Consider the following 12,889-nt stretch of genomic DNA (forward strand, 5'->3'; position numbering starts at 1 on the left):
CAGTCAATTGCTTTCTCAGAGGTAATTTTCTTGCTTCCTGGATTAGGAGAACTGTTGCAACTACTGCCCTAAGGCAAAACAAACAGTTCAAAAGGTTTTTAAGTCCAGTAGTCCCAATGCAGGAGTGTTATAGATGGGTAATGTGATGGTTGGCTTTTGCAATTAAGGGATTAATATTATGTGTATTTTATGAGAAGCTTTATTGATGTATAATTATGTTATTGTGATTTGTTCTCCCCATAGTCCCCTTTCCCCTCCCCCTTATATGGTTGCCACCAAATGGCCTTGGCAGTCAGGACATTTGGGAGGAGGGCAGGCTTGTTACTAGGAGGCGTGACATGACAACACCTGACCTCCAATCAAGTTGCAAGGAAGTATCCTCCACCAACAGACAATGAAGAAAAGTTGACTGGCAGACTTTGGGAGGGGTTAGGGTTACTTGATGGAACACCAGGGGGTATAAAAGGTGGAGCAGCCATTTTGTGCGTGAGCATGTGATGGTTTAGTTCAATGCTCCTAGCGCTGCTCTTTCTCCTTATTCGGTCCTGTGAAAAAAGCCAATAACTTGTTTTTAGAATTTTAAAAGTTTAATAGTAATAAAATGGTTATAAAAATAGTAATATAATTAGAGTAATAAAAATTTGAACAATTGGGATTAGGACAATATGAGACAATAAAAACAAAGAGTTATGGACAGTCCGGCTACCTCTTTCTGGGCAAAATAAGCCCAAAAAAGGACACACGTTAACAGAGGATTAACCCTTAAAAACAATAGCCTGTTGCATATTCATACATCTCAGACATGATGCATAACTTTCATTCAAACACAGGAGTCTGTCTGGTCAGTGTCAACTTCTTCCACTGAATCCTGACGGCGTCTTCAGGGCTGAGCGAGGCAGGAAGAAGTTAGTTTCTTCTGATAAGAGAGCAATAAATTCATTTTCTCTGAAAGATTTAGGTGTCCTGTGGCTGCTATCTCAGTGTGAGTACCTCATTCCTCTCTTTTAAAAAAAGTATCTTACATAGCATAGTTTTTATCTTAACATTATGTTATAACCTAAAACTATATTTAACACACTACTTAAGAAAATTAATACAGCATCACTTTCTAACATAACACATATAATATTCATTTTAATATTTTTGAAAAGACAATCATAAAATACACATTTTTCACAAGTCCTTTGTTGTATTTGTTAAGGTTTAATAAACCTTTGAAATTTTAAAGTGAGTGGTCATTTCTCACAGGAACAGTCATTAAAGCATTTTTCAATTCCTGAAAGGCTTTCCTGCATTCAGGCTCAGCTCTCTTTTAGAAAGCAGCTCAGGAGTTTGACAGATAGCCTCATCTTTCCTGGCCCAGACTCCTTTGTCCTTGTGAGGTAGTAAATCTCCTAAAGTACAAATACCCTTCCAGTTCTGAGGTAAAGCCTTTCCACAGAACAGTTAATCTGAGCAGGCCCAGGCCTGTGTAATTGTCCTGGGGTGATATTATTCTATCTCCTTTAGTCTGCTTTGTGCTCAGAAATGGGTCCTGTAGGCCTGGGGAAGGGGGGGAAAGCAGCGGAATTCTTTTGGCACCTGTGTTCAAAACACAGATAAGGCTCTTGGTTTTTTCCCAGCTCTCAGCTCTGTTCTCCGAGAGAGATTTGGCCCTTTTCTTTGCTTTTTAAGCTAGTTTCTTGTTTGTTAGCTAAGGCAAGAGGTTTTTCCTGGGACTGTAGCTTCTTCTCCTTCTTTTTCTGGAACTGTTCAGCTTTGCTCCATGTGAAAAACGCCAATCATTTGTTTTTAAGATTTTAAAACTTTAATAGTAATAAAATGGTTATAAAAATAGTAATACAATTAGAGTAATAATAATTTGGACAATTTGAATTAGGACAATATGAGACAATAGAAACAAAGAGTTATGGACAGTCCGGCTACCTCTTTCTGGGCAGCACAAGCCCGAAAAAGGACACCCGTTAACAAAGGATTAACCCTTAAAAACAATAGCCTGTTGCATATTCATACATCTCAGACATGATGCATAAATTCCATTCAATCACAGGATTCTGTCTGGTCATCATCAACTTCTTCCTCTTAATCCTAAGGCGCCTTCGATCCTTAGGCAGGCAGGAAGAAGTCCGTTTCTTCTGATAAGAGGACAATAAATTCTCTGAAAGATTTAGGTTTTCTGTGGCTGCTATCTCGCTGCGAGTCCTTTAAAAAAAAGTATCCTACATAGCATAGTTTCTATTTTAACATTTTTTTATAACCTAAAACTATATTTAACACACTACTTAAGAGAATTAATACAGCATTACTTTCTAACACAACACATATAATATTCATTTTAATATTTGCGAAAAGCCAATCATAAAATACGCATTTTTCACTTCCGGTCTGGAACACCATCACTGGGGGCCCCCTCCCACACCATGGCCCAGAGGGGCCCATGCCTCACCCCAGCTCTGGAGAGAACTGAGCCACACCTACAGAAAGGACTCTGAATCTCTTCAAAGCAGCAAGAGTTTTTATTATTTAACATTGCTCATTCTTTTTTTCATGCCTGTGAGCAACCTGCTTGTTAAACAAACAGGTTTTTTCCACTTTCTCCAAGGGAATTTTTTCCAAACCCGTGGGGGAGGGGTTGCTAAAACCTACTCTTTGTTAGGGGAGACACCTTTACAGGACATTTCCTTCCAAATTTGTCTCAAACTGGGAGTGCTGCACCAATCCCTTGGCTGCAGGACAAACTAAGCCAGCTCATTGTATCAGAGGAGCCCACAGCCAGTGACTTGGTACTGGTGATTATGTGCCTTGTATGAGTTTGCCTTTATCTAAAAGTGCAGCACACAGTTCTCATGAGCCTGATTTCTGATACTTCTTTTTGTATTGTCCACTGTTGGAACCCAGGAAATTCCTCTGGCTACCCTGGAGGACTCAAGCCTCTGCCCAGGGGGCTCAGAGACCTTGGCACAGAGCCCAAGACCCCTGTGCCTTTGATTTAGCCCTTGGAAAAAACAATTACCAACCTTTATATGAAGAATTACAAGTCAAAAGAGTTTAAATAGAACAATAGTTAGTTTGTCACAGGGTGAAAAATAGATTTTTGAGGTTTTTAGAATGGGGGTTCAGGAGGCAAGATGGAGGAATCTGGGCGTGTCCAGCCTTTCTCCTTCTTCTTGGCCTCCATCTTCTGCTGTGATGTTGGCATTTTTAGATTGGTTTAGAGTAGAAGCTCACTGTCTAACATAGGTGATAGGTATTGTGAAGTTATGGTAAATAATGTACACATAGTTTTTTGTATAAAAAGACAACACTGCCTTTGAGGCGGGCAGTGTGCCTCAGCCCGACCTGCCAGACAGACCTGCGGCGGGTCGGAGAAAGAATGTTATAGATAAGAAATAATAACCAACCTTGAGAATGAGAACAAAAGAATCCTGACTCCTTCTTCAACTGCCGGGCTGGGAAAAGACGCTTGTATGTATCTCAGAGTCACTCTAACCAACAGAAATTCTGAGAGTCCACAGAGCCCTGGCAGTTTGTGTTCAAGAAAAGTTTCTATTATGATTCCAGTCCTTTCCTAGTCTTCAATTCCAAAGGGTATTGTTTACATCTTATTGGTCTGGTGTTTGGTTTCAAAATGATCTTTACCGGTTCTGCATTCCAAACTCATTCAGGAATTCCAGTTGCCCATATCAGCATTGGTCACTTCTTTCAATATTTCTGCTTCAGGTTCAGGATTCTGTAACAGAAAGACTTGGGCCTCCAAAGCCTTTTTATCAGGAATGGGAACTTAGGTTGTTTTTTTTTTTAATTACTATTTTTATTTTTCAAATGTAATTTGCACATTTAATTTACTCAATACATCTCTTCCTAATAATGGTATAGGACATTCAGGTATATAAAGAAATTGAAGGGCTAACATCTGTTTACCAATTCCAAATTTTAATGGTTGAAAGAAAGGCCAATTTTCCTTTTACCCTGTGGTACCAACAACATGAATTGTTTCCTAAGTTTTCTTTTAAATGTATTTAAAACTGAATACACCACTCCAGTATCTACTGAGAAATCCATTTTCTCATTCCCCAGCATTTGTGTAACTAGAGGGTCAGCTGGGAATGACTCCCCTGATTTCCATCCCACATCTTCTAACATTAGGAGCCTTACTGCCTGATTGGGAGCCCTAGGTGGAGTCCAGGATCCAGCAGCAGCTCCTCTTTGTCCCTTTCTCCATGGACATTCCTGCTTCCAATGGCCCTTGTCATTACAAATAGCATACCAATCTCTGTCCAACTGCCTGCAATTCCTTCTCTGTCTCTTCCTGCAGTCTCTTACTCCCCTTTTTTTTTTTTTTTTTTTTGTGTTCTGCTAATGCAGCTTCAGGCTTTTGTTGCACACTCTCCAGGCCACTTTCTAACAACTTTCTCAAATGCCTAGCAACAACGTATCCAAATACCACTGGCATATCATTCCAGACAGGGTATTTTCAATACTCTCACAACTTCCTCTGGGACTTCCCTATTAAGTCCCTGCTATCAGACTAAACCCTTCATCAGTTTCTAAAACCAAAATACTTTCTTCTATTCCTATGTCAGCTCCTCTCTCCCTCGTTCCAGGGGCTGCCAACAATTTAACATTCTCTTTCTCAAATCCTGATGATTTCTTAATTCTAAGAACAAATCTGTGTACTTCATTTCACTTATCTTTCCTCTGGCAAAATAACACAAATCTAGATTAACACTAAAACAGTAACTCTTGCTGTGCCGATACTAAAAAGCTCTCTAAACACACAATCCCAATTTAGGAGCTGTTCAATAAAACAAATGTAATACACAAAAAATACTTTAAAATTCACACAATAAACAAAAAATTACATTTAACACATGGCAAATGATGGGCTTTTTTAATATATATTATGGGCATCCCTGAGTCAGGCAGGATAATACTATAATACACTCACCGTAACACACACACTGGAAAAACACTATATTTTACAGCATTAATGCTTACAATAGGGTTTAATAAGCAAAGATTATCTGAGCAAACCCCTCCACAAAGTGGCTATACATGCATGCAGCAATGAGTCCAACTAATATGTGGGAAGTGAGTGGGACTGGGACCCATTTATACAGTTTCCCAACTAGGCAGTGGGACTCAAACCCACAATCCCTTTGATACTTACATATATAATTTTACAATTCTATTTTAATAGAACGTAGCCAATTGCACCATCGCTAGTTATTACACGGAAAATCCACATGTTTCGTGGGGTCAGTGGTCGGAGACAGGGACGACACACACACACCTCAAAGCTCCACGCGACAAACAGCATGTTTTATTGGTGAGAGCCTTCTTATATAGGGAGTTCAAAACTCCTGGGTCTCAACTGCTGATTGGTCTGATCCCCACACAGCCCAGCTCCTGACCAGTGAGATGTCTGCAGCCAGGATGGAACAATAGGTGAAGTCCCTGTGTAGATTTAGATCCAACCTATCCTTGCCCTCCCAGGGACTCCTATGCATGCCACAACTAGTGGTTTCATAATCCAAATATCATACCCCTTTTACAGTTCTATCACCACTTTTATAACTCAATTGTATTATATTATAGAACTCAATTTCTGTGGTGATTTTCCACCGCAGCTTATGGTTAGACATACCTTTTATGCCCTCAGTAGATCCTTAATAAAATCAAGGGGAACATGCCTTGAACTGACTGGATCCAGGGGATCGGAGGACTTCCCCAAAAAACCTTCAGTATGAGCATTGAGGTTCTTCCTGATCCCAAAAATCTGTGGAGCATCAAAAGCAGTTGTCCCATCTGAGTTGCCAAAAATTCTTTCTGAAATTGCCAGGAAGAAATGAAACCCTCCAACACTATATTTTAAATGTTGGTGAGCCAGACATTACTTTATTCTGGTCAGAGTATGTAGCAAATCATTCCAGCTACACACATCCCTTTCAAGACTTTTTGCTTATTTATATGTTTTTAGCAAACAAAGAATTTAATGTTCATTGGTTCCAAGTTACATAATTCTCTTCATCAATTAGTATTCTATCCTCTATTGGTTATTGACCTCTCAGTCCTCATGCTAATGAGCCCACATTTTTTAGTCCTCTTATCTTCTTCTCAGACAGGGAGTCTTCAACTCTTCAGACTGTAATCACCTCTGTATCTTCTAATTACTCCAACATGTCTGTGAAGGGCCATAAATTTAAGGTCCCAGATATCCAATCTTCAACTCCCTCAGGTTTTCTTTATTGAAGCTAATCAGGGTTAGTTTAGCAAATTTAAGGTTTCGGTGATTTAATGATCAAAGTAACAATAAGAGCCTGTGAAAAAGAAATTTAACTAGTGATGGCTAAAAGTGGGCACTGCTTATGATTAATTAATGCCTTAAGCTTTAGCTTTTATATTTTTCAGATCTTCTACTGCATTATTGTATAATTGAACTTCATATAGAGTGTTAGTAAGCTCTCTTCACAGCTTAGTTAGACAAAACAATCCTTCCAGGCCTGAGAACCAAGGTCACCATCACAGCCTCAGGCCCTGAAAAGTATAAACAAAAGTAAATTGGGGAGGAGCAAACTGGGGGAATGTGACCTCATTACTTAAATCTATAATTGGACAATTAACCTCTGCTATGCAAATAGACCAAACTTATATCTGCCCCAAAAAACTTGTGACTGTTGTCTATCTTGGGTGTAGCCTCTGCAAGGCTTTTGCACTGCCCGAGGTGTATCTGTTAAAGGCCTTTAATAAATACCTACTTTATTATTTTAACTCTGACTAGCCTCTGTTCTAAGTAGCCATTCTTGGCATCAGTTTTTGGCAGACTCCTCTTGGGACTGGGGCATCTGGAAAACGCTCTGGACCAGAGTAACATCCAGCTCCTGCCCCCATTGCTGGCACTGGGGGCCGCAGCTGCGATCCAGACAGTATCAGAGTGCAAGAATCCTCACAAAGGAACGTGAGTAAAGGTGGAAAGGTGGTATTTTGATTTGTTTTAGCACCTGATTTGGGTGTTAAGAGATCTCTTATAGTTTTGTTTAGTGTAGAAGGATCCAAGTGGATCCCGGGGGGGAATTAGGTTGGTTTTTTTTTCCATTCGTTTGTTGCTTCCCACCCTGTCCACTAGTTGTAGGAAATGTCCTCCGAAAGAGAAGAGTTTTAGTTCTGAAGTGGTTAACATTGGCCTGGAGCCAGCATTGCTGCAATGGATTAGGTCCCACACTGCTGGCCCCAAGGTCTTGAGTTCTACTCCCGTGTCTCCCTTGTTCTTGTTATCTCTCCTTCCCTGCTTATTTCTGCAAGCTCTCTTGTTCATAAGTATGAAGACATTGGATGTGTATTCTCATGTGAAAAATATAACTGAAATTCCAAGAGATAGTCCTTTGGGTCTAATATTGAAAAACTGGCAACAGTTAACTGGCAACAAATCTTTGCTTTAAAATCCTGAACTTATCAGACTCTCAGGAACAATGTGGCCAACTTATGAATTAGATAACAATGAGATGTGTGTCAGAACTCAGTACATCCCTCCGGGTGTCCAGAGTTGACAAGGACCCCGCCAGGGGGCTGGGAGACTCTGGCATGCAGCCCAAAACACCTGGGGATTTGATTTTGACCCCTGGAGCAAGTTGCCAGCTTTGTATGAGGACCTGAAAGTCACAGAGGTTTGAATGGTGTAATAATAAAATTATCACAGGGTGAAAATGTGGATTTTGGGATTTTTGGTACGGGGGTTATGGGGACAAGATGGAGGAACTTGGGTGTGTCTAGCCTTTCTTCTTCTTGTTCTCCATTTTCTGCAGTGATCTTGGCACTTGGGGATTGGTTTAGAGTAGAAGTGCACTGTCTAACATAGGTGATAGGTATTGGGAATTAGGTGTAAATATGTTATACATAGTTTGTGGCATAAAAAGACAACACCGCCTTGGGGGCGGTCAGAGTGCCTGTGGCTGCCCTGCTGAGCAGACCTCGGCTGGGCAGAAAGAAAATTTTATAGATAAGAATTAATAAACTACCTCAAGACCGAAAAGTGAAGAGTCCAGACTCATTCTTCAGTTGCCCAGGCCGAAGCAGAGACATCTTACGCATCTCGGGGCAGCAATTATCAACCAGCTACCCGAGAGATGTGGCCTGAATTTGGCAGTTTAGATAACAATTTCAAATCAAATTTGATGTTTCATATATGCAAAGATGGGTATTTTGGAGAATTAGAGTGAGATGAGGGACTACATTTTGTTCGTCACGAAAAAGAGACCAGTGTGTTACAAGAGTTGTCTGCTGACTATTTCTGTACTACTTCATGAGATATGAGCCACAAGGATACCAGGGAAGGGGTTGCAGGAGCCCACACATAGTCCCACCCAGCAAATGGTACAAACAGATAACTCACAGAAATAACGACCAGGGAAAGGCTGGGGAAAGGGCAGGGGCAGATTAACACCCAGCAGGGAAACCTTTCCCGCTGACAAATGGTACAAGCAGATAACTCACAGAGATAACGACCAGGGAAAAGCTGGGGAAGGGGCAGGGGCAGATAAACAGTCTGCAAGGCAGGATATTTGCTTGCTTAAGCTTGATAGGGCACAGTTTGCAAGGCAGGACATTTGCTTGCTTAAGCTTGATAGGGCACATATTGCGTTAATCATAAGATTTTGGTAATTTTCCACGGAGAAGTCACCAAATAAGGACATAGGGTGAAGAAGACGCAGCTGAGGAAGACTCCGCAGCCTTTTATCACCGACCACCAGGAGACAGAAGGATGACCCCCTAGCAACAACCAGCGCAGGCGCAGAGAACTCCGAGATAACATGGACTCCTGAAGGATGGAGAGGATAAAAGGACTGAATCAGAAACTAGTCGGCGCGGCAGTAGGTGGAGCGGAGACTCCCCTGTCGCCCAGCGCTGAGCCTTTGCTTACGTAGTATAACTGCTTCAATAATTAATAAATTCTTTGATTGGAAATTACTCGTTTTGAGTCAATTTTATAACAATTTGGTGCTGTGACTCGGATGAGAGTTTGGATCGGGTAAGATCTACCCAGAGTGGGGGGCGCCTCATCCAGTGCTTTCCGGGTGGCCCCTCTGGGAGAACCTCCACCACTCTCACCGACGACCCTAATATATATACTAGTAAGCAAACGGGACAAATTATACCGGTGAACCCCTTAATAATCTGTGCACGGAGTCCGGACGAAGACGCAGGACGCGTAAGTATAAAAGGGAATCCGTTCGGGCGGGGTTGGGATCCCGGAGTGTGGCGGTGGACAAGTGTGAATGAGAGGAGGGCCGGCAGCCGGACTCTCCAAGTGAGTGCGGACCCTTGAGTAGTGCGGTTCCCGTAGACCCGCGAGGGCTCGGGCCACGAAAAAGGGGAAGTGAAAGGAATTTGAGAGTGAAAGAAGGCACTCCGGACGAATGGGGCAGGGGAAAAGCAAGACCCCAACCCAAGTCAAACTCCCCCCCATTCCAAGGGACAGTCCCCTAGGATTTATGCTTAGTAATTGGAAGCATTACCCGGGGACCGAGACTAAGGATAGGGCCAGAATGATACATTATTGCATGGAAGTATGGGGTGGGAAAGAGATTTCCAAAAAAGTTTTTTGGCCCGTGTTTGGATCATCTGAAGACTGGGTTCGACAGGACTTGAACCTATGGGTAAATTCTAAAGAGCCCTTCTCGCAAGAGGAGAGTGATTATGCCAAAATATGGGTAGCAAGACCTGAAGTGTATGTTTTCCAATTAAGAGAAGGGAAAGGGGATCCGGACAAAAAGGGGAAGAGGGACAATCATTTGGGCGACTTAATTATAGCACCGCCCCCATATGTCCCACCGCCAGCACCCAATGCCCCACCACCTCCACAACCACCTGCACCGAACAATGATGAAGAGGGTAACCAAGGGGAGGTTAACCAATCCGGTTACCAAGGCCCGATTACAAGGAGCCGCAGTAGGGTTGAGACGGGGCTATTCCCTCTACGGGAGATGCCCATGGGTGGACCACAGGCGGGTATAGGATTTATTACTGTCCCCTTGAGTTCGGCAGATGTACGAGACTTTAAGAAGGACATGGGACATTTATTAGAGGACCCTTTTGGGGTAGCCGAGAGGGTCGACCAGTTCTTAGGACCAAACATCTATACCTGGGAAGAAATGCAGTCCATTTTGGGCATTCTGTTCTCTACTGAAGAACGGAATATGATAAGAAGGGAAGGAATGCGTATTTGGGACACGCAGCATGTCCAAGGCCCGGCTGCGGACACTAAATGGCCCCTACAGAACCCCCATTGGGACCACCAAAATGCGGCACATAGAACACATATGCAGGATTTAAGGACCATAATTATTCAGGGGATTAGGGACTCAGTCCCGAGGGGGCAAAATATAGATCGGGCATTCAACGATAGGCAAAAGAAGGACGAGTCGCCTATGGAATGGCTCGAGAGATTACGGCGGAACTTACGATTGTACTCCGGAATGGACCCCGATAGCCAAACTTCACAGTCAATGCTGAAAGTCCATTTCGTTTTAAAATCGTGGGACGACATAAAGAAGAAAATCCAGAAGTTAGAGGACTGGCAGGACAGGGGGCTGGATGAACTGCTTAGGGAGGCACAGAAAGTATATGTCCGTAGGGACGACGAAAGAGACCGCAGACAAGTAAGGTTGATGGTCGCAGCAACAGGTGGGGGGAGGTACCAAAGAGAAGGGCGAAAGGGAGGTTCGAATGAACAAAAAGAGAAAAGTATAGGGGAGTCAGAAGGGGTGAAGGTGTGTTTTTATTGCGGAAAAAAAGGGCATTTTAAGCGAGAATGTAGAGTCCGAATCAGAGACGAGAAGCAGTTCCAAATGGACTAGGGGGGTCAGGGGCTCTATTTGGTGGGGACCCGGAAAAATCATAAAGAGCCCTTGATAAAACTTAAAGTGGGTCCCCACAACCAAGAAATGGAATTCTTGGTAGATACGGGGGCAGAAAGATCCACGGTACAGAACCTACCAAAAGGATGTACCATCTCTAAAGAAACTGCCACTGTCATAGGGGCGAAAGGGGAACCTTTTGAAGTACAAATCATAAAAAATGTGACTATAGAATCAGGATCCAAAATAGGGATGGAAAATCTATTATTGGTACCCGAGTCAGATTATAATCTGCTCGGGCGAGACATGATTATAGAATTAGGGATTAGTATAGGTGTAGATAATAAGGAATTAAAAATTAAATTATGCCCTTTAAGGGTAGAAGATGAAAAGCAAATTAACCCCGAAGTCTGGTACACGCCTGAGAGCGTGGGACAGCTAAAAATCACTCCATTTTCGGTAACTATCAAAAATCCGGATGTCCCCGTCCGAATTAAGCAATACCCATTATCCCCAGAAGGGAGACGAGGATTAAAACCAGAAATAGAAAGGTTGTTGAATAATGGATTGTTAGAACTCTGTATGTCTCCGTTCAATACTCCCATCCTACCAGTTAAAAAGCCAAACGGCACCTATCGATTGGTGCATGATTTAAGGGAAATAAACAAGCGAACTGTAGCCCGGTTCCCGGTGGTGGCAAATCCTTATACCCTCTTGACTAAATTGGGGCCTGAGAATTTATGGTACAGTGTTATAGATCTCAAAGATGCCTTTTGGGCATGCCCTTTGGCTAAAGAAAGCCGGGATTATTTTGCATTTGAATGGGAAGACCCCGATACGGGAAGGAGACAACAATTAAGATGGACGGTACTCCCTCAAGGATTCACTGAGTCCCCTAATCTCTTCGGGCAGGCTTTAGAGCAAATTTTACAGGATTACCAAGTGGGGCCAGGGGTTACATTAATCCAATACGTAGATGATCTACTCCTGGCGGGGCAGCAGGAAGAGAATGTACGGAAAGAAAGTATTAAGTTATTGAACTTTTTAGGATTAAAGGGATTGAAAGTCTCCAAGGCAAAACTACAATTTGTCGAAGAAGTAAAATACCTAGGCCATTATCTAAAGAAAGGAGAGAAGAGAATAGACCCCGAACGAATACAAGCGATTTTAGCATTACCAATTCCAAGAAATAAGAGACAAATCAGGCAAATACTTGGACTAACTGGTTATTGTCGACAATGGATTGAAAACTACAGTAGTAAGGCGACTTTCTTGTATCAGAAACTTACTCAAGAGGGACTCCTAAAATGGGATCAGGAGGACACCGAAAGGCTGCAAGAGCTTAAAGAAAGCCTAATCCATGCCCCAGTATTAAGTTTACCTAATACTAATAGACCCTTCTTTTGTTCATAAATGTAGACAAGGGGGTCGCATATGGGGTCCTTACTCAAGAATGGGCAGAGAAAAGGAAACCGGTGGCTTATCTATCAAAGATCTTGGACCCAGTAAGCAGAGGATGGCCTACGTGCTTACAAGCAATTGTAGGATGTGCTCTTTTGGTAGAAGAAGCCCGGAAAATTACATTTAATAGCAGCCTGAAAGTGCTGTCCCCCCATAACATACGGGGAGTCTTACAGCAAAAGGCTGAAAAATGGATCTCAGACGCAAGGCTTCTAAAATATGAAGGAATATTAATTGAGGCTCCAAATTTAACTCTAGAAACTACTAATATCCAAAATCCAGCTTCCTTCTTATATGGAGGACCAGAAGAAGCACTAACACATGATTGTATAGTGACTATAGAAGAACAGACAAAAATCAGACCAGATTTGGAAGAAGAAGAATTGGAAAAAGGAGAAAGACTGTTTGTGGATGGATCCTCCAGAGTAGTTGAGGGAAGGAGAAAATCAGGATATGCTATCATAAGGGGACCCAACCTGGAAGTGATAGAATCGGGACCCCTTAGTGGATCCTGATCCGCCCAAGCATGTGAACTATATGCTGTACTACGAGCCCTGGAATGGTTAACAGGAAAA

Source organism: Agelaius tricolor, unplaced genomic scaffold, assembly GCF_023055355.1.
Source record: "Agelaius tricolor isolate 1412-34295 unplaced genomic scaffold, bAgeTri1.0.p SCAF_21, whole genome shotgun sequence".
Classification (NCBI taxonomy): domain Eukaryota; kingdom Metazoa; phylum Chordata; class Aves; order Passeriformes; family Icteridae; genus Agelaius; species Agelaius tricolor.